Raw genomic sequence first — 20,844 nt, forward strand, 5'->3', positions numbered from 1 at the left:
TTTTTGTTCACTTCCTGCCTAGAACTGTTGTGCATTTTTCCAGTGCACTGTTACATATCTGTATATTCTACTCCAGAGATGTCTGCAGTTAATGTGTGGGTGAAATGACTCTACATATACCTCTTGGTAGGCATGTACAATGCCACTGGAAAGTAACGGACTTACACATGTGTGCGTGAGCGAATACTCCTCATATTCACTATCAAATCTTTTTATATGAAAAGGAAAGAATCTTGGTCCTGCTAAAGATGATTTTTACCCCTTTTCCATAATTTGTCTTTGTGGACCTAATGACACCAATGGTGAGAACCTATAAGGTTGCTGCTCATTCTCTGCTAGGAAAGTCCTGCCATTGCTGATTATGCCAATGATCAACAGTAAGCCAGCTCATCTGTGTAAGATCATGCAGAAATACAAGGTCACTTGCTTTTCTACCCTACTCCCATGCACTTGTCACTGCAGGGAGCCTTCCATAAGGTAATAAGAGACTCATAGGCAACTGCAATTCCTAGTTGTGACGGGGGCCGCCCCGCCCCGCACTCAAGCCCAGGGAAATCACCTGGAGCCAGGGGCAGAGAGGGCCCCACCCACACAGCCCTACTGGGCATGCTCCGAGGGGAGCCAAGGTATAAAAGGCTGCTGGCCTGCTCAGAAGGGGCAGACCACGGCCCGAGTGGGAGCTAGCACCTAGCTGCCAGAGAGGGAGTTGCCAGGATTGTGGAATGTGCTACTGCCAGGACCCAGCCGGGCTCGCCCCCAGTGACGGAGCCGCCGGCCAACCCCCCGTGACCCAGGCACCGGAGCGGACACTGCTGACCCCGATGCTGACTGGGGAAGTGTCACAACAGCCAACCGACCAATGCCAACAGGTGGGACCACTACGGGCCAAGAGCAGGGGGTAGGCTTCTAATCCGAACTATCTAGTCCGTGCCGCGTGTAGCCGCGCGGCACGGGGTTCGCACTAGCCGGCTTTTAAAAATGGCAGCGCCGGCTTTATGCTAATGAAGCCCGGGAAAATCAAATCCCGGGCTTCATTAGCAAGTTCGGTATGCATACATTACCCCCCTAGTTCGAACTAGGGGGGTAGTGTAGACATACCCTTAATGAATATCTCCTTTGTTTGCTGGGTACATTGCTAAAGTTATAGAAAGAATAGAAAAAGCCAAATGCCATGATGACATCATCTTGGTAGTTCAATGCCCGCCTGAAAAGTATGAAGGAGAGGGGAGCCTTGTATATGCTGAACAAATGAAAATAGATCTTAAACATGCATCAGAAGGAACCACAGCTGTGCAAACATTTTATTATTTGTATGGCAGTAGCATTAGAGCCCCGGGAAACAAATTCCACTGCACGTCTATGTAACAAAAAGAGGATCTTTTAAAGACAGAATTCTCCCTTTCTTGTGCTTGTGACTCCAAATAATAAGATTCCTCAATACTTGAAATGTTGGAAACTAAATTTGGATCCTTCTTTAATGATCAAAAAGGTCCTTGCAAACAGATCTGGAGCTAAATGAACTGATCATGTGTGGATCTTTTGTTGCTCTTGAAGATAGAGGTGAAGTAAGTGTGTGTGTGTGTGTGTGTGTGTGTGTGTGTGTGTGTGTGTGTGTGTAAAACCATATTCACAGGGTTGATACTGCTTCTGCAAAGTGGCTCTGAAATGTGAAGTAGGGGAAGGATTCCTTCCTGCCTTCCACGTATTTATGTAGGGATAACATATTGATGTATTAAAAATGTGATTCCCCCAAATGGAAGTGACTCCCCATAATTTGTTCCCCACAAGTGTTTAGATTTATTAGGATTCTTCTTCTTATTATTATTATTTGTTAAGATTGTTAAATGTTTAGATTTATGATTATTATTGCCCCTTTAGAATATAATGTATTAGGTAATGTAACTTAGAACTGTTAAAAATATAATCCAAACTGTTAAGAATATAATCCTATGTAGCCAGAAACAGCCCCCCCCCCCCCCCCCCTGTGCTCCAGGGCATGCTCAAGCTTGTGCAAGGGGCTGCTTGAAATTGACATTGCAGAGATACATTGTAACAATGCATTGTCAAGCCACTAACTCTGCTATGGGAGCCAAGCCCTGTAATTGACTAAGGGCATTGTTACTTAATTGAGGCCTGTTCTCTTTAAAACATTGTAACTTTATTCAGCACTCAGAGAATGTTTTAAGCAATACCACCCAGAAACTTTCTGTAACTACAACTTTTATTATTATACAAAAACATTGTATGGGAAACATTAAGGAATGTATGTAAGAGAGAGAGAGTGCTTGGATGATGAGTGAATGGTTCTAAGAGGTGCCAGCCTGAGAATACAGCAACAAAGGGCTGAAGAAGGCGTCAGGTGCCAGTGCAACCAAAAGGTGTCAAGTGGAGAAACTGGAGGTCCACCCGATGAGATCACTGATGAGCACCTGGCAGCCACCCTGGAGACCTCAGCATGATGCAGCAATTTCCATAGACTGGCATAGGAAGAAATTCCTATAAGAACTGGACTAAAAAACTATGGAACCAGAGTCCAAGGTTCTGCTGCCAGCCCACCAGGAGCTTCAGATGCTCATCTGATCAGGACTTCGCTCCCCACTACCATCACTTGTGTACAGAGTACCTGGCCAGTATCCTGTCACAAGCAACTTCCAGGCTGGTAACTATACACAGAACTTGAATGAATGGATGTATGAATGAATGGTTATATATATATATATATAATATACATACAAGTGTATAAGGGTTAAGTAGTGTTAGGAATAAGTAGTTAAACAATGTTGTTTGCTTCTATCTTTTCTTTATTTTTTTTTATTATCTTTACAATAAATGTGGCTTTTTGCCTTATCCCCCTCATAAGATCCTGCTTGCTTTTATTTGGTACAACATTTACCCAACCCAGAGAAGAGGCTAAACTGAGGAACTGGCCGTAAATTATGTTTCCTTCCAACACTTACTCATGTGAGTACTCCTTAACTACTGAGTGGTCATTTTGATTTCGGTGTGGACTAATCAGGATTATTTGCATAATGAAGGATTTGCAGGATCTGGCCCATACATTATTACCGCACTGCCCAGTAATCTTCTAGCGTTGATTGTCAAATGGGACAATTTTGATAATGTTTACACAAATGTGTCAAGAAATATATCACAGGCATCAAATACTAAACGCATGATCCTACATCAAAATGTAACAATTATTTAGAACCAAATTTTGATCCATGGACATCAATAGGAATGTTACCATTGACTTCAGTGGGACAAGGAAGTAGCCCTGAAAGAACTAAAGCAGTATATTTCTGCTAGAAGATTTACCCAGCGGTGCTCAGCTCTTTAACTGAAATAAGTTTTGTTTCTTCATTTAAGTCATTGTTTTGGGGTGGGGCTGGGGACAAAGGATTTGGGATGCAGGCTGCCCTGGGGAGAGAGGACAACCTCCAGCCTTCTCTTACCACAGCAGCCTGGGGCCAAGTGAGAAGCAATTGTCCATGACCCCTGCCGCTGTAGCAGCTACAGCTGGGGATGGGGTGCACGTTTCCCGACTGAGTGGCAGACACACAGACAAACACACCAACTCTCTGAAATATACAGTAGATAGCTGTCTCTTTCTCCACCTCTGGCCCCCGTGGGATTAGAGTTGTCCCAGTCCCTATCTCTGACCCCTTGTTGCCTCCCTGTGGTCATTCTGCAATGGACATTTGTCCTTACTCCTGTTGCACCATCTTCTCATTCAATATTTAAAATGAATTCCTGAGCAGTGGGTTGGTAGAAAGTTAAGCAGCCAAAGTTTGAGCAAAAACTGATGAAAGAAGTAATAACACAATTGGGCTGAGCAGTTTCTAGGGAGATGCTCATGTTGCTCATATGGTATCTTGCACAGATATCTGCTAAGTATATCTCAAACTTTGGCTGCTTAACTTTCTACCAACCCATTCATTTCCATTCATCTTTTGCTCTTTAACCTCTTTACTCCTGTTAGACAATCTGGCTACGTCTACACTGCAAGGTCCACACTTCAAATGTGCTTTTGTGCAAATAAATCAGCAGTAAAACAGCAGAACAGAGGGCTTTTGCTGGTGTAGGTAAACCTCCTTTTATGAGGCATAACTCCCTTCTGCGCTACAGCTATTGTGCAAAAAGGCAAATGTGGACACTCCAGAGGGGTTTCTTGTGCAAGAAAGCACAGGTGTTCTGATGGCTATTCTGTGAATGGCCATCAGAGCTTTCTTGCGCAAGAGCATCCATGCAGTGTGGATTCTCTCTTGTGCAAAAGCAGAACACTTTTGTGATGAGCTTTGAGGTGTGGATGTGCTCTTGCGCAAGAAGTTTTTGTGCAAAAACTCTTGCACAAAAGGCTTCTTGCGCAAGAAGCCTGAAGTATAGACATAGCCTCTGTATTTTAACAGCAACAGAAGCTTCCTACAGACTATCCATTCAAAAAGATGGACTGTCTAGTGGTGTTTTAGGCTGTACCTAGTCTATTATTCAGTAATGAAGCAGACAGGTAAAGAAATCACTTGGAACAACAGCTGGAATCCAATTATAACCTCCCAATGACTTTACCATGGAAGGCTAAATTGTTCAAGCCCTCTACAAGCAAAGCTCTCATTGTGCTCAGGGACAGAAGTCCACTATAACTTAAAAACTGATTCACTACAAGCAGGTTTTAATATATGCCCACACAACTCAATGAGCTGTGTACACTCCATACTTGTTTCCTTTACTATTTATATGCCCAAGATATGAAAAACAGCTCACCACCTGTCTCACTTCTGTCATAACATACTCAGGCCCTGACATTCACACTATTCTGATACAAACAGCCGAATTAAAAAAAAAGCTGTCTTGTACAACCAAGTTCTTAGGCAATAATTTTCCTAAGTTGGAATAATTTTCATGGGAAATTCACACTTTTAACTAGGTAGATGCAGATTCCAGTATGTGTCATTTAAAAAAAATGGAAACATTTATACTCGCACTTCACTCTCCAGAGTATTAGAGTCAAATCTGTGGTGAACTGTGATGGCCAAATGGAAGGCTGACCACTTTAGCCAGGGGTGCTGGGCAAACTTACAAAAAAGTACATAGGATCTTTAATGTCCCTATAGAGAAGACAGAACTTGAGTTTTAATGTTTCATACAAAAAATACACAAAAGTACATGGGATCAATTCATCTCCTTCAGAAGAAGATTGAAGGGCTATAAAATGCAAGAAAAAGAAAAGACAAGAGACAGTCTCAGGCAGCAACGATCATAGCCAAATAATGCAGAAATGAACAGACATGCATAGCAGGGAATAGGAAAACTAGGTAAGTTGGATGATCCAAAACAGAAACAGCTTGAGGTAAATGTAAATGAAAATGTGCGTCTTCTGCTGTCACATAAATAAATAAGAAGTTTTGCTTTGAGTGGATCCAATGCACAGTCAAAAATACTTCGATAGTTCTTCAAAACTATTAGCTGTACAAGTATTGACCCTTGTCTGTTGATAAAGCTCAAAGCAACTTCAGGAAAAGAAAAGGAAAGCAGACCTTCGCCCAGGAAGAATGGAGAACAGAACTAGAGACAATTATTGTACAACCCCAAAGAGAGCCGAGGTCAGCAGTAGAAATATTACTAAGGTCATGTAAATATAGCCCAAAGAATGTGTCATACCACTTGCAGCCTGAAACTAACAAACATCTACATGTGGTATAAATCTGCTGCTTAACTTGTACTATCTCTTGGGTTAAAAGTGAGGGACAAAGCTGTAGATAAAATTCGGAGCTGAGCACAAATAACCTTAATTCAGGGAAACCCGTCATGTTTAAGGAGTTTTATAACCTAAAATCTAAAAAGGAAAAAAAAGTAGTAGCTATCCAATAAATGCATGGGATAGGTAGCAAGTTGCAGAAATGCCAATTAGATAAGGAATGATGCTGGTTTATGTGAAATGAGTTTGGTAGCATTAATTGAATTCTCAGCCAACCAGTGTCCACATAGTAAAAATCTCAGTCTCGGTTGTTTATATTTTTTGTTTATATTCTTATGAAGGGAGGGTAACTACTGGTCACTCAAAAAGGTGGTTCCTTTTGGTGACACACTGGCTGGAGCCAGTAAGGGGAGGGAGAAGGGAGCTTCTTTTGCCTTTTTTTTCCTCCTTCTGTGTCCTAGCAATAGAATTTGGGCTCTAGGGATGTCAGTCAGGCATCAGTTCTTGCACGCTTAATATTAGTAATATCAATGAGAACTGTGATGAGCAGAGTGGAGCATCAGGCTGAAAATCCACTATCAGTATGTCATCTGCTAGGATTGTTCCTTTGGACTATTGGTAGCTTCTACTGCTTCCCCAGAGAGTCTATGCTATGGCCTAATTGAGCACACTTTTGGGGAAGTTTCCCTCAAATTATCAGCTCAACATAAATCTGAGGTGGACACTTCATTTTAAAAGCTACTCTTTTTGAGCAAATGTTTTAATAACACAAAAGGGCAAAATGTCATTTTAATTCCAATTAAAATATTTCAGATCTCTCTTTAGAGCATGGAATTGAGACAAAGTGAAAGGAAGTCACTTCAACTTTAATACATTTGAGGTAATTAAATAAAAGAACAATTCCAGGATTAAGGCAGTCCTCACATAATCATTAACCACTAGTAGGATAAGGTCACTAGGCATGCAAGAGCTCCATCTGCCTTCCAATTCTGGGTACTGTTTGAGATGCAACAGCTGATTTAGCAAAGGCTTAGGATTCAGTGTAAACAGCATTGAAACCATTAGCTGTAACATTGTTATGTTCAGCTAAGCAGGTTTTGCTGCACTAACATTATTTGTTAATGAGATAAGCTGGACATTGGGAAACAACACATAAGATGACATGTGGTCTTTAGTTACATGGATCCTTTTCTGCACCAGCAAAAACAGAGATATTTTAGAAAAGTTACTCTTTATTTTGGTGTGAGAGAAGAATCAACCTGTGTATTTCTTATTTAAAGGAAACCAAAAAAACCCAACATCTGCCAGGTGTCCAAAAAGTTGTTTTGCTGGTTAACACCAAAGGAGGATTTGGTCTGTAAGCCCTGGTCTACACAAGGACCTTATTTTGAAATAACACCCCTCCCCCCCCAGGTCAAATTTATAAGCGGTGTGTCCACACTACCAAGCCCATTATTTTAAATAATGGGGTGGTTAATTCAAAATCTGTACTCCCACTTCTCATCAGGAGTAACGCTAATTCAGAAATAGAAATTTCGAAATAATGGTAGTGTGGACATTCCAGTGCCACTAATTGGAAATAATTGGCCTCTGGAGGCCTCCCACAGCTGCAGCTCTGACTGCTCTGGCAACACCAGGTGTCCCCACTCCTCCTTCTGTGGAGCTCTAAAAGTCCTGGGAAGAGGAGAAGGGTGGCCCATGTGGCCACCTGCATGAGCCCTGTGCAAGGGAGCAGGATCCAGAGAGATATGAGCGACCCCAGTGCTCCCACGGATTCTCCAACAGCTGCCAGTACTTCTGCTGCTCCCACGGCCTCCACTGCTCAGGGTTGCAGAAGAGCTCCAGCCTGGACTGGTGCAGAGATCTTGGACCTCATAGAGGTGTGGGGGGAATTGTCCAACCTCCAAGATCTCCATACCAAGAAGCACGATCATAGAATCATAGACTACTAGGACTGGAAGGAACCTCTAGAGGTCATCGAGTCCAGTCACCTCATGGCAGGACCAAATACTGTCTAGACCATTCCTGATAGACATTTATCTAACCTACTCTGAAATATCTCCAGAGATGGGGATTCCACAACCTACCCGGGCAATTTATTCCAGTATTTAAACACCCTGACAGTTAGGAACTTTTTCCTAATGTCCAACCTAAACCTCCCTTCCTGCAGTTTAAGCCCATTGCTTCTTGTTCTATCCTCAGAGGCCAAGATGAACAAGTTTTCTCCCTCCTCCTTCTGACACCCTTTTAGATACCTGAAAATACAATGCCAACCTCTACAGCAGGATCTCTGCCAGCCTGTCCAAGAAAGGGCACAGTAAGACCCTTGAACAGCATGGGCTGAAAATAAGAGCTGTGCCAGGTCTACCACAAGGCCAGGGAGAAGAGCGGACACTCTGGAGTGGCATCACACAACTACTGCTACTTGGAGCAGCGGCCAGAGGGAGGGGCCTAGTCTCCTCCTCCACCGTTATCATTGGGTCCAGCCAAGACATGCCTGGTTTCAGTCTACAGGAGGGTAGAGGAGGCCGACCAAGAGAACATGCCTGCAAGCCAGGAGCTGCTTCTCATCTTGGAGCCAGTCCCCCATCCCAGGACATCTCCCAGGCTTTCGACAAACCTCTGTGTCTGAAAACTGTAGGTCCTGGGGATACTTACAATTTTTTTTAAATAAAAAGGGGCATTTTATTAAAAAAAAAAAAAAAGGTTGAGAAACACTGGTCTAGGATAGCAGAATGAGCTTGTCAATGACCTCTTGAGGTCCCTTAGAGGAGTGGTTCCCAACCTTTTTTATACTGAGGACCAGCAAACCCATTCACAAACTTTTAGCAGACCAGGAACATTTTATTTGCATATTTGCATATTTTTGTGTAAATAATTAATATGCAAATAAAATGTTATCGGTAAGATCTAAAATCCAGACATACTTATCTTGCTACCCAACCACCCATGGTCTTTAAGATCAGAAATTTAAATCAAAGCTACATCACATTGCTAATTATACTGACAGTCAACTGTGGTTTTGCGCAGGAGGCGAGACAGCCTGGAGGAGCCAATGTAAATTTTGAGAAGACAAGCTGATCAGTACTGTTTGGAGTGACACTTGTGTCAAATGTTTCCCGCAGAAATTTGATGTTCTTGTGTTGCAAGCCAGTACTCAAACGCTCACGGCTATGTTTAAAATCAATGTTTCAGATTGACATTGTCCTATTAGACACTGCCAGCTGACAAGCTACATCAGTCACAGATTTTCTTGACTGTTAGAATTTACCAGTTGAATTTTGCACAATTCATTTGAAACACCTGCAGCTAGTGGTCACATAAAGGGAATTTCTTCAATGTTCTTGTCAGTACAGACCTACAGATTATTTTCATACCTGATCTTCTGTATGGGTTTGTCTAGAATAAGATAAAAGGTGTTTTAAAAAGGCATTTTAGTTCATTTTTAAACCCTTGGGCGACAGTAAAAGCTGTATTTTAACATGTATTAGCTACTCCAGATTAACCCTCTAATTCAGGGATGGCCAACTCATTAAAGGCAAAGAGCCACAATAGTTGGGGATATAGCACAAAGAGCCGAGGGAAAAAAGTTGTTGAGCAAAAAAAAAAAAAAAGCCCCAGCAGCATTTGGTAGCTTTTTGGCAACATCAGGCTCCTGTTGGCCAGTGCCATCTTGCTGGTGCCATTTTGCTTTGCCGCGCTGGACAGAGAGCACAGGGAAACGGGGGGCTGGGGACAGTTTTTAGGGGCACAGGGGTGGTTTCACGAGTCATGGGGGAGGCTTCGCAAGTTGCACTTGAAGGGGCGAAGAACTGCAGCTCATGAGCCATGCGTTGGCCAGCCCTGCTCTAATTCCTCTATGGGTCCCCGTAACTAAAATAGAACTTGCTCTCTGTATTTTAAAAATTGTTGGTGAAAGTGTGTTAGCCAGCACATTCACTCCACACCAACATTTTTTATCTTGGCATGAACATGCACCCCACAATAGTAATAGCTAGCAAAAGACTCCAGTATGATTCCTTTGGTAAAACGATCCAGGTGATTTCATTTAGATCTCCTCTGAAGGGTTCATATTTTCAAGATTGTCAAATAGATGTAAAACCATAATATATTAAGCAAACTTAATTCAGCCTCTTGTAGCGACTTATCTGCATATCACAGTAATACTCAATCATATGGTAATAACCTGCTATCTCTGTATTGCAGTTTCAGATTATAGGGATTCAAGAGTTCTATGGGGCCAGGACCAGAGCAGCGAGGGGCCGCAGCTCCCTTGGCGGGGCAGACTCTATGTAGCTAGGCTCGTGCAAGTGCCCATCCTGGGAGCACGTGCGGTGGGGAAGTTCCCCATGGCAATATGCACTGCTGCCAATGCACCCACGGCCACGTCTGGGCCAGACAGAGGGCATGGGGCAGGCAATGGCTGAGCAGCCACAACCTGTCTCCCATGGCCCTGCCTTCTCACCCAGTACAGTATCCTGGCTCCATTCAAAGTCCCATGTACGTTCCACTACAGACAAGACTGTAGAGCAGGACTACTCAACTGTGGAAGCCCCCAGAGCCACAATGATACTCTCAGCAAATGCCGAGGGCCGCAACTTAAGTATGGTTGCATATACATGCAAATATACGTGCAAATATATGCAAATAGCTTCTTTCACACTGACGGGCATGAATACAAAGTGTCCCGGCACTCCTGGCACCTTTTCCCTGGGGGTTAGAAACACCAACACTCTGTACCCGCCTGTTCCAGCCAGCCTGTCCACTTGCGTCTTTCTATGCTCACCACACCTAGGAGATGCCTAGTCGTTGTGGAGAGTGTTCCCAGTGGAGGCCATGTTCAAAGGAGCCTGCCCGCAGGCGCGTGTTGAGCCCCGCGTAAACCCAAACCGCACCGCAGGCCGCAAACAAATGGGCCACGTGTTGAGCAGTCCTGTGGTAGAGTGAACATTTCTGAATGTACACAGTGTAATTAGCCAAATTCACAAAGTGCAGTTAGTGAATGGTGTTTCAACATGAGTCGTATCCACCAGACTGGATGGAAAAGGCTTGTCCATCAAAACTAATGATTGCAGAGTCTCAAAAGATTCAGATTGTGTGGGATCAGCTTTGAGCTGATGAATGATCTCAATCTCCTGAATCTGCAAAACTAAGCGTTGCAAATCTTGCAACAATAACAACAACCACCTTAATACTATTACTAATACTTCATGTTTCTATCTGGCCCTGTCTAAGCAAAATAGCACATAATGCCTACAGAAGGCTTTCCTATTAGATTACAGAAGCCCCTACCTGCAACTTTCTGAGTGAGTGCAACTAGCCTAGAAACACAGTACCACACATCATCATTCAGGCATCTGACTAAGGCCGTATTTAGCTTTGGCATATAAACATGCAGTTCTAGTCAATGGAATTATGCCAATTTAGTCCAGGGACAGAATTTGTCCTCGAGTCAAAAATAGACTAGTTGGTGGAGCTCTATTCTCCAGGCTAGCAGTGACTGGAGAACACGTTGATTTTTCTCCTGCAAAGCTGCTGCACTTCAATGCAAGTGTAATTGGGATGTGTGGCCACAAGTAATGTTATGCTTTAGGAAACATAATGCTCTGCTTCCAGCAGAAGTAAGTCTCAAGCCCCCTCTCAATAACATAAGCTGAAAAGGGAGCAGGATGTGGGCAGCAAGATGATGCTAACTTAGCAAGAAACTCCCTTCCTAGCTGCCCTCTTGCTATTAGGCAGGTGTAACTTAGCAGGTACAAAGCAGCACTTTGCTTAATGCAGGATCAGGTTCCCAGCACTGTATGTTCTGCTCATCACTTTTAACCTTTGTGATTATAAACGCAACATGTCACTTCTGTGGTATGCCTTGAGAGATCAGCTGTCAAGCACACATGTATGAGCACTGCAGAGAGAGTCTGGTGACATACACTGAAGAGACTATGATAGTATCAAGTAGGGAAAAAATTCCTAATCTCGTCTTTCAGCAATGTCGCTACTGTAACCAAAACAACAGATGCAATAGGATGCAGGGTGAAAGATCATGGAGGCTGCAGAACCCGCCAGCCAATGAACTCACTGCTGAGTCATTACTTTGGCAGGGCTTCAAGTGAAGAAGTAACTTCATCATAAATCTAGGGCTAATTGTGTAGGGAAATCCATGGAAGACCATCTATGCTGAATAGGACATCAGGACATCATTTAAAAAAGGTGAAAATGATATAGCTGTAGGTTGAGACAATTTCCCATCCCAGGTTGGTCCTGTTTTGGCAGTAGATGGGTGGAACAGCTCATATCACTCCATACTGGCATCTGTACACTGGCCAAGTCTACACTAAGGGGCAATGTTGAACTAAGATATAGAACTAATTATGCGAATAGCATAGCTGGAGTCCATGTACCTTAGTTCTAGTTACTTCAGCGTGTCCACTTTCCCATCAACTCCCCCTTACTCTTTTTGCTCCAGTGGAGTACGGGAGTCAACGGGAGCATGATTCACTAAATCAGCCACTGAGAGTTTGATCTTCACAGTGCCCATTTCCTGGTAAGTGCACACTAAGCCATAGTCTCTGAAGGGAGTCATATAGGGTATGTCTAGACTACATGTCTGCTTTGCCTGGATACGCTGGCTCTCAAAGCAATTAAGATGTACAATGGTTTGTTGCCAAGACAATCTGTCCTGAACTAGAGTTTCCAGATCATTGGGAGATATGCTGCATGACTTCATATTGGCCTTTAAGACGTCTTTATAGCACTTATATTGACCACCGATAGAGCGCTTTCCATGAGCAAGCTGGCTATAAAAGACCATCTTTGGTATCCGTGTATCATCCATCCTCATAACATGACGGCTACGTCTACACTGGCATGATTTTCCGGAAATGCTTTTAACGGAAAAGGTTTTCCGTTAAAAGTATTTCCAGAAAAGCGCGTCTAGATTGGCAGGACGCGTTTCCGGAAAAGCACTTTTTCCGGAAAAGCGTCTGTGGCCAATCTAGATGCGCTTTTCCGCAAAAAAGCCCCTCACTTATAACTCACTTGGTTAGGTCCCTACACCCCACCATCAACCTCAGCCTGGACCATTCTACACGAGAAATCCACTTCCTGGACACCACAGTACAAATCAACAATAGAAAATTAGACACCACTCTCTACAGAAAACCCACCGACTCATACATGATTCCAGCTCCCATCCAAAACACACCACACGATCCATCGTCTATAGCCAAGCCCTCCGATACAACTGCATCTGCTCTAATCCCACTGACAGAGACCAGAAGCTTCAGGATCTCTACCAAGCATTTATAAACCTCAACTACCCACCCGGAGAAATAAAAAAGCAAATTGAAAGAGCCAGACGAATACCTAGAAACCATCTACTTCAAGACAGACCCAAGAAAACCAACAATAGAACAGCACTTGTCATCACCTACAACCCCCAACTTAAACCTGTCCAACACATTATCAATAAACTACAGCCTATACTGGAACAGGATACCATACTCCAAGAGGCTCTGGGAGACAGACCCATAGTCTCCTATAGACAACCACCTAACCTCAAGATGATTCTTACCAACAACCACAGGACATACCACACTAATACCAACCCTGGTACCTTCCCTTGCAACAAACCCCGTTGCCAGCTTTGTCCACATATTTATTCCGCTGATACCATTATTGGACCTAACCAAGTGAGTTATAAGATCAAGAACACATATTCCTGCGCATCCAGAAATATAATCTATGCTATCATGTGCCGAAAGTGTCCGTCTGCTATGTACATTGGACAAACATCTCAGACACTTCGCCAAAGGATTAATGCCCACAAAACAGATATCAGACAAGATCACAAAGAAAAAACAGTTTCTTGCCATTTTAACCAGAAAGGACACTCTCTCAATGACTTAACCACCTGCATTCTGCTACAAAGACCTTTTACATCTGCACTTGAAAGGGAATCCTCTGAACTGTCATTCATGTTAAAATTCGACACTCTCCAAAGAGGATTGAACAAACACTTGAACTATCTTACACATTATCAAGATAGCTTTCCCAATTATCACCTCTAATACCATTAACTCACAAACATCTCACTCTCCCCACCTCTAATATCGTCAATTCACAGACACTTACCTTCCTTCCTCCTCCCCCCGCCCCTGCATCCCTCTCTTGTTCTGAAATGTGATTTGTCCTTTTCATATGTGTTCATTTTTTAAAATTGTATCCTTTGGTATATATGGTTGTGACTATTTTCTTCCACTATTTGATCTGAGGAAGTGGGTCTGGCCCACGAAAGCTCATCATCTAATAAATCATCTTGTTAGTCTTTAAAGTGCTACACTGTCCTGCATTTTGCTTCAAAATGGAAAGGGACAGTTATACTGCATAATGACCACAGGGGGGCAGCAAAGGGTTAGAGATGGAGACTGGAACAGCTATAACCCCATTGGGTTAAGGGTGGAGAAAGGCACGGCTATCTACTCTGTATTTGAGAAAGCATGTCTGTCTGTCTGTCTGGGTTCCTGTGTGTTATTCAGTTGGGAGACATGCACCCCTCCCATGGCTGTGCCCGTTTCTCACCTGGCCGCAAACTGCTGCCGTGAAATAGGGCTGGGATTGTCTTCCGTCCCAAGGACAGACTACATATTGAACCCCTTATTCCTAACCCCACACCAGAACAATGATTTAAATGAAGAAAAACAAAAAATATTTGAGTTAAGGATCTGAGCAATGCCAGGTAAATCCTCTAGTAGAGAAATAAAGAATACTGTAGCACTTGAAACCAAATACATTTTGTCCAAATTGGAACTTAATCAGGACATGGAGGATAACACCCTGGTTCTCATGGAGAAACCTCTGTCTGAGGGAAGCTCTGGCTCCCAGCGGACAGGGGCTGCTGCCACCCCACACTACTGCCTCTGAAACAGAAGCAGAAGGGCAGCAGGCAGATTCTCCACATAGTCTGCCTGCTGCCCATGCTGCTGCCTCTGTATCATAGGGAGCAGCGTGGGGTGATAGGTGGCTCCCCAGCATGTTCTCATTTTTAAATAACTGATTCATTATAAAGGTTATAGACAATTTTATTGAGACCCACAAAACACAATGGAATTTCTAGACAGCAAGGTGATGGATGGAACAATTTAGGAACAATCCCAAATTGTATATAGGACTCTTCAATCTGATGCTGTGTAACAATCTGGATTAATTTGGAAAAAAGAGTGAATGTCTATTGTCCATTTTCTATCTTGAGTATGAGGGAAAATGAAGATAGGAAGATGAAAGGGAGAAAAAAATTGAGGAGATGCTACCCAAGAATAACTTTACTAATGATTCACAAAATTGTTCAATTGGCCCTTAAGAGAATATCTTTTTTGCTGTACCTATTAACTTCTCTGGTTCATCATAACTCATTTTACTCAGACCTCATCAACACTGGGAGTTTAGGTCGAGTTTAATTGCATTAGGTTGAATTTCTAACAATGAGACCACTCCAAAAGCCCATTCCATTGACTTTAAAGATTGCTAAAGTAGATTTCAGTACTCTTGCTTTCACAGGTGTAACACTCAACTCAACCTTGCATGGTTCACTTTACAGTAGTGCAACTGCAGTGCAGAGAAATTCGAAGTTCTTGGCCTCTGGGAGGTGCTGCATAGTGCCCTGCAGTGACTGCTCCAATCAGGACTTTCAACTCCGCTGCTTCCTAAGTGAACTGGAAAAAATCCTGGGAAAATTTTAATTTTATTTCCTGTGTGGCCAGTCTGGTGAACAGACCTCAGAGTACATGGCACACCTTACCAAGAGTTCCCAGCATCAGAGATGAACAACAGCACAGAGCTTGCAGGAGACTGAATTATGGCATCCATCTGGTGGGGAGTTCCCTGTGAGCTGTGCACTTGAGCAGCTGCAGGGAGAAGAGATTCAGGTGCTGACCAGCGGATTAGCAGACCACCCACAGTTCCCACAGCCGCTAGCCTGTGTTTCTCCTGCTGGTGCACATCCTCACAAGTCTTGGTGCACATAAAATGCATTCCACACATGGATGGAAAAAAACAGAGGAAACACTGACCCCTAAGTGTGGGAGAAGTTCAGCCAGGGAAGAGAAGGCAAAGTACTGGGCCCTACGACGGGGGCGAGGGCAGGCGGCCCTGGACCTAGTCCGGGAATGGGGGCTGCACAGGCTGGGGGGGGACAAGGCTGGAGCGACGCGCTGTGGCTATTGCCTGGAGACTCGCAGCAGGAGACAGCGCGAGGGGGCGTGGCCGAAGGGCGGGAGTAGGCGGAGTCAGGACACGGACGTGCCCAAGCGAAGTCTCGCGCGATCCTCTCCTAGCGCTCGCGGGAGGCCTGGCCCGCGGCCTCGGCGAAGAGGGGAGGGAGCGCCGCCCGCCAGGGAGCGCAGGTGAGTGACCCGCCCCCGCCCCCGCCGAGCGACAGACGCGGCCCCCGGCGCGCCGCCCTGACACCGCGGTGATGGGCAGGGCGCAACCGACAACATCCCCCGGCTGTGCAGCCCTCAGCACCTCCCCCCGTACTGCCCCCCCGCCCCTCAGCACCTCCCCCCGTACCGTGCCCCCCGCCCCTCGGCACCTCCCCCGCCCCCTGCTGTGCCCCCCGCTGTGCCCCCCGCCCCTCAGCACCTCCCCCCGTACCGTGCCCCCCGCCCCTCACTCCCGCCCCCCTGCCCCCCCCCCGCCCCTCGGCACCTCCCCCGCCCCTCAGCACCTCCCCCCGTACCGTGCCCCCCGCCCCTCAGCACCTCCCGCGCCCCCTGCTGTGCCCCCCCCCCGCCCCTCGGCACCTCCCCCGCCCCTCAGCACCTCCCCCCGTACCGTGCCCCCCGCCCCTCAGCACCTCCCCCCGTACCGTGCCCCCCGCCCCTCGGCACCTCCCCCGCCCCCCGCCCCTGCTGCCCCTGCCCCCCGCCCCTCAGCACCTCCCTCCGTACTGTGCCCCCCGCCCCTCAGCACCTCCCTCCGTACTGTGCCCCCCGCCCCCCCGCCCCTCAGCACCTCCCCCGCCCCCTGCTCCCCCCACCCCCCGTGCCCCCCCGCCCCTCAGCACCTCCCCCGTACCGTGCCCCCCGCCCCTCCCCCCGCCCCTCAGCACCCCCCCCCACCCCCTCAGCACCTCCCCCGCCCCCCGCTGTGCCCCCCCGCCCCTCAGCACCTCCCCCCTACCCCCTGTACTGTGCCCTCAGCACCTCCCCCGTCCCCCCGCTGTGCCCCCCCGCCCCTCAGCACCTCCCCCCCACCCCCTGTACTGTGCCCTCAGCACCTCCCCCGTCCCCCCGCTGTGCCCCCCGCCCCTCAGCACCTCCCCCCCACCCCCTGTACTGTGCCCTCAGCACCTCCCCCTGTCCCCCTGCTGTGCCCCCCGCCCCTCCCCCCCCCCCACCCCCTGTACTGTGCCCTCAGCACCTCCCCGTCCCCCCGCTGTGCCCCCCGCCCCTCAGCACCTCCCCCCCACCCCCTGTACTGTGCCCTCAGCACCTCCCCCGCCCCCTGCTGTGCCCCCCGCCCCTCAGCACCTCCCCCCCACCCCCTGTACTGTGCCCTCAGCACCTCCCCTGTCCCCCTGCTGTGCCCCCCGCCCCTCAGCACCTCCCCCCACGTCAATTGTTGTGCCCCCCATCTCGCTCCCCCCGTGCTCCCCCGCCCCTCAGCACCTCCTCCCGTCCCCCTGCTGTGCCCCCTCGCCCCTCAGCACCTTCTCCCCCGCTTCACCTGCTGTGTCCTCCCACCCCACGGCACTTCTCTCTGCGTAACCTGCTGTGCCCCCCCCACCTGCACTGCAGCACCTTTCTCTCCCACATAACCTGCTGTGCTCCCCCCCTACACCTTCCCTTGTAAACTGCTCTGTGGGGTCTGGAGTGGTGGCTCTGAACATTTCTATGGACAGGACAGCTCTGATCCCCATATTCCTATTTAGTCCTCCACTAGGGATGTTAAATTGAGGTTATTTTAGTCATTCAGTAGTTGATAGAATTTTTACCGATCACTTGATAGGGCAAGGCAGCCCTGCTCTGTCCTGGCTCATGCTGAGACTAAACTCTGCTGCAGCTCTGCAATTTAACGCTCCCCTGGCTCCTCCTACATGTTAAATTGCAGAGCCACAGCAAGGGTTGGTTCCCGACCTGACGTGAGCTGGGACTGAACCAGGCTGTCTGCCTGCACAGCTCCTAAAAAGCAATCCAGCTCAGACCCTGCAAAAATGGGAAGCACTGGGAATGGGCCTGTTTGCTAAGGGGCAGAGAGAGGTGGGACACAATACTCATATTTACCAGTGGGGAAGAGGGGTGTAAGCATAGCGGACAGCTGCACCAGTAAGAGAGTGGCAGGCTGAGGACAGAGCAGGTAAGTGGCCTCTCTGCCCCAAAACATTGCTGGGTGGGTGAAAAGCCCACCTCACAGACAGCCTGCTGGCCATTCATTTCATTTTCTGAAAACCAAAAATTAATTGAGTTAAGGACCTGAGCAAATCTTCTAGTTCTTAATAAATTATTCAGAACAATCAGCCACAGATTTTCATTGAATATTTTGAGGGAGAATTAGTTTGGCTCCTTCTCTCTTCAATGAAGCTGAAGCAACATGGTTGTCATAGGAGTATTTTGTGACTTGACCAACAAGTCACAAAATTTTATTTTATTCCTGGAGAAGACGTACTTAAGTCTTTGGCTAAAAGATACATGAAGTGGGCAATGCAGCCTTATGTTAAGCATACTTTCATTTCTTATAAGTATTTTCTCATCTTTGCTACGGTTGTAGCACTCTCTCTGACAAAACTGCACACATGATAGTTGAGTTTTTGTTCACAGTTTATTATAGTTTCCACTGCCACTTCTTTTAAATAACCTGTTGTGTGCATTTCCAGATATCTCTGTTGCTTCTGAAAGATATGCAACCCCATCTTCTGTTGTCACACAAGCACATATCACTAGATCATTGTGTACATTGCTTTTCCCATCAAGAGTTAAATTGGCAAATTTCCCCTCAGTGTTTCCTGCATGCTGTTCGAGTTTCTTCTCATATATGGTATCTAGCAACCTTCCACCAATGTCTGCTCTACCAGGTCATCCCTACTGTAGGAAAGGATGGAGGCATAGAAAGAAACAGAGGAGGGGATTAAGAATGTTAAGAGGTAGGTAATTCACTAATCATGTAGTTAATAGAATTTTAATTGACTACACAATTCGACGATAAGGGAAGAAGTTGGATCCTTCAACCAGGGAGTATAGCCTGGTTGTAAGGATTCAACCTTGTCAATGAAAGTGTTGTGGTAATAATGTGGGGGAATGTAGGAAGCTGTGTGTATGCTGAAGAATGGCTTCCCTTTTCCTTTCCAGTCCACTCTAGGGATGTAATAGAGTAGTCGTGTAGTCAATTAGCTATCAACTACATGCAAAGCTGCAGCGGGGGACCTACCCTCACTGCGGCTCTGCATTTAAAATGTAGTAGGAAACAAATGGGCAGGACCAAAATTTGGTCCCAGACCCGGCATGAGCCATGACTGAGCTGGACTGCCTGCTTGCCCAGCTCTTACTACATTAAAAATGTAGAGCTGCAGGGGGGGTAGGTCCTGGACCTGATGCAAGCTGGTACTGAACTTGGCTTGCTCAATCCCACAGTGCCCTGAGTCCTGGATCTACCCCACTGCAGCTCTGCAGTTGAAATGTAGTAGGAGCCAGGCTGCCTGCTTGCCCAGCTCTTACATTTAAACTGCAGAGCTGCAGTGAGGGTAGTATGTGCCTGTCCCGGCTCAAGCTGGGACTGAGCACTTCTTCCCTTACCGTCTAATTGGGTAGTCAATAAAAATTCTATTGACTACATGATTAGTGAATTACCTACCTCTTAACATTCTTAATCCCCTCCTCTGTTTCTTTCTATGCCGCCATCCTTTCCTACATTAGGGATGTTAAATATCGATTAACTAAACTAGTTGATAAGGACTAGTGCATGTTCTGCCTTGGAAATGTACAAATGCTCCAGCAGGAGCATTTCAAAGTTGGAATGCTGTGTGGAGCCTGGCCAATGGGGAGTGCCCTGCTGACCCCAGACTCCATATGGCGCTTCCACTTTGAAATGTACAAGAGCCCCAGCTGGGGTTCTTGTACATTTCAAAGAGGAAGCACTGCTGCTGCGTCTCTACCCCATCCCATGAATCTGGGGGGAACTGGCTTTTAAGCCGGCTCCCTCCAGAACGCCTTTCTCATCCCCTCCGTGCTGCCTCTTTGTGATAGAGGCAGCAAGGGAGGGGAGTGGCTAGTCAACTAGTCAATTAGTTGCTTAAATCTTTGCTACATCCTTTCCTAACTATTGTCCTACATATTCCTACATGTTGTCTCTGTTTTTAAGACAATGTCTTAACTAACTCCTCTACGTGCTTGGCCCAGGTCCACCACCACATAAGCACAGAACAAAAACAATCCTATCCAGCCTTTGTCTGTCTTTGCACATGTTACTTTAGTGTTCTGAAAAACAGAAATTGAAAGCCCGGAACTTTCAAGAAGCAAGAACTAGCAGTTAGGCTAGACAGACTAAAGCCATTAATTCATTATTTTGAGACTGTAAGTATAGATGTCACATGTTTGTGATGATATGTAATTGTAATGTTTATTTTTGAATGAGAAATTTAGGTTTTTTTTTTTAAATTTAAAAAAATCAAATTTAAGTAAAAATTGGATTTTTTTTATTAAAAATCATTAATTTTGTATCTATCCATGTGCTAGTCAAGGGAGCATCCCAATGTATCAAGAAGTGTAAACTAGGGATGTTAAAAGAAGTTTATTTTTGTAAATGTGTATCAGAGGCAGTAGCGTGGAAGGGGGTAAGCGGCTCCATGGGAGTCAGCACATGAAGGGAGATGGCTTAAAAGCTGGCTCCCCACGTGCACTGGCTCCCAGTCTCCCTTTTATCCCCTCACTGCCTTAAGGCCCAGGATTTTTTAAACCTTTCCTCATAGGTCAAGTTTTCTAAACTTTTTCTCATTTTTGTTGATTTCTTCTGGACTCTCTCCAATTTCTTTACATCTTTCCTAAAATGTGACACCAAGAATTGGACACCGTACCACAGCTGATACCTCTCACCATCATGTAGGTCCACTCTATCACGTCCCCTGCTTTATGAAAATTGGCTTATGAATATGCATATCTCAAATA

At 46.0% G+C, this 20,844-nt stretch overlaps 1 protein-coding gene across 3 annotated transcripts in view; it reads left to right on the forward strand.

The window, feature by feature from the left end:
- Window positions 1–15,927: 15,927 nt before the first annotated feature.
- Window positions 15,928–20,844, forward strand: part of LRRC28 (leucine rich repeat containing 28) — a 92,549-nt gene continuing 87,632 nt past the window's right edge. For 2 of the 3 annotated variants that reach the window (XM_075896965.2, XM_075896967.2), the window contains exon 1: window positions 15,928–16,089. The gene's annotated coding sequence lies outside the window, so the exon portion shown is untranslated. Of the gene's footprint in view, window positions 16,090–18,758; window positions 18,828–20,844 lie in introns of all 3 variants that reach the window. The other variant, XM_075896966.2, reaches the window with a different exon arrangement.

Source organism: Pelodiscus sinensis, chromosome 14 (assembly GCF_052426305.1).
Source record: "Pelodiscus sinensis isolate ZL-2025 chromosome 14, ASM5242630v1, whole genome shotgun sequence".
NCBI lineage: Eukaryota > Metazoa > Chordata > Testudines > Trionychidae > Pelodiscus > Pelodiscus sinensis.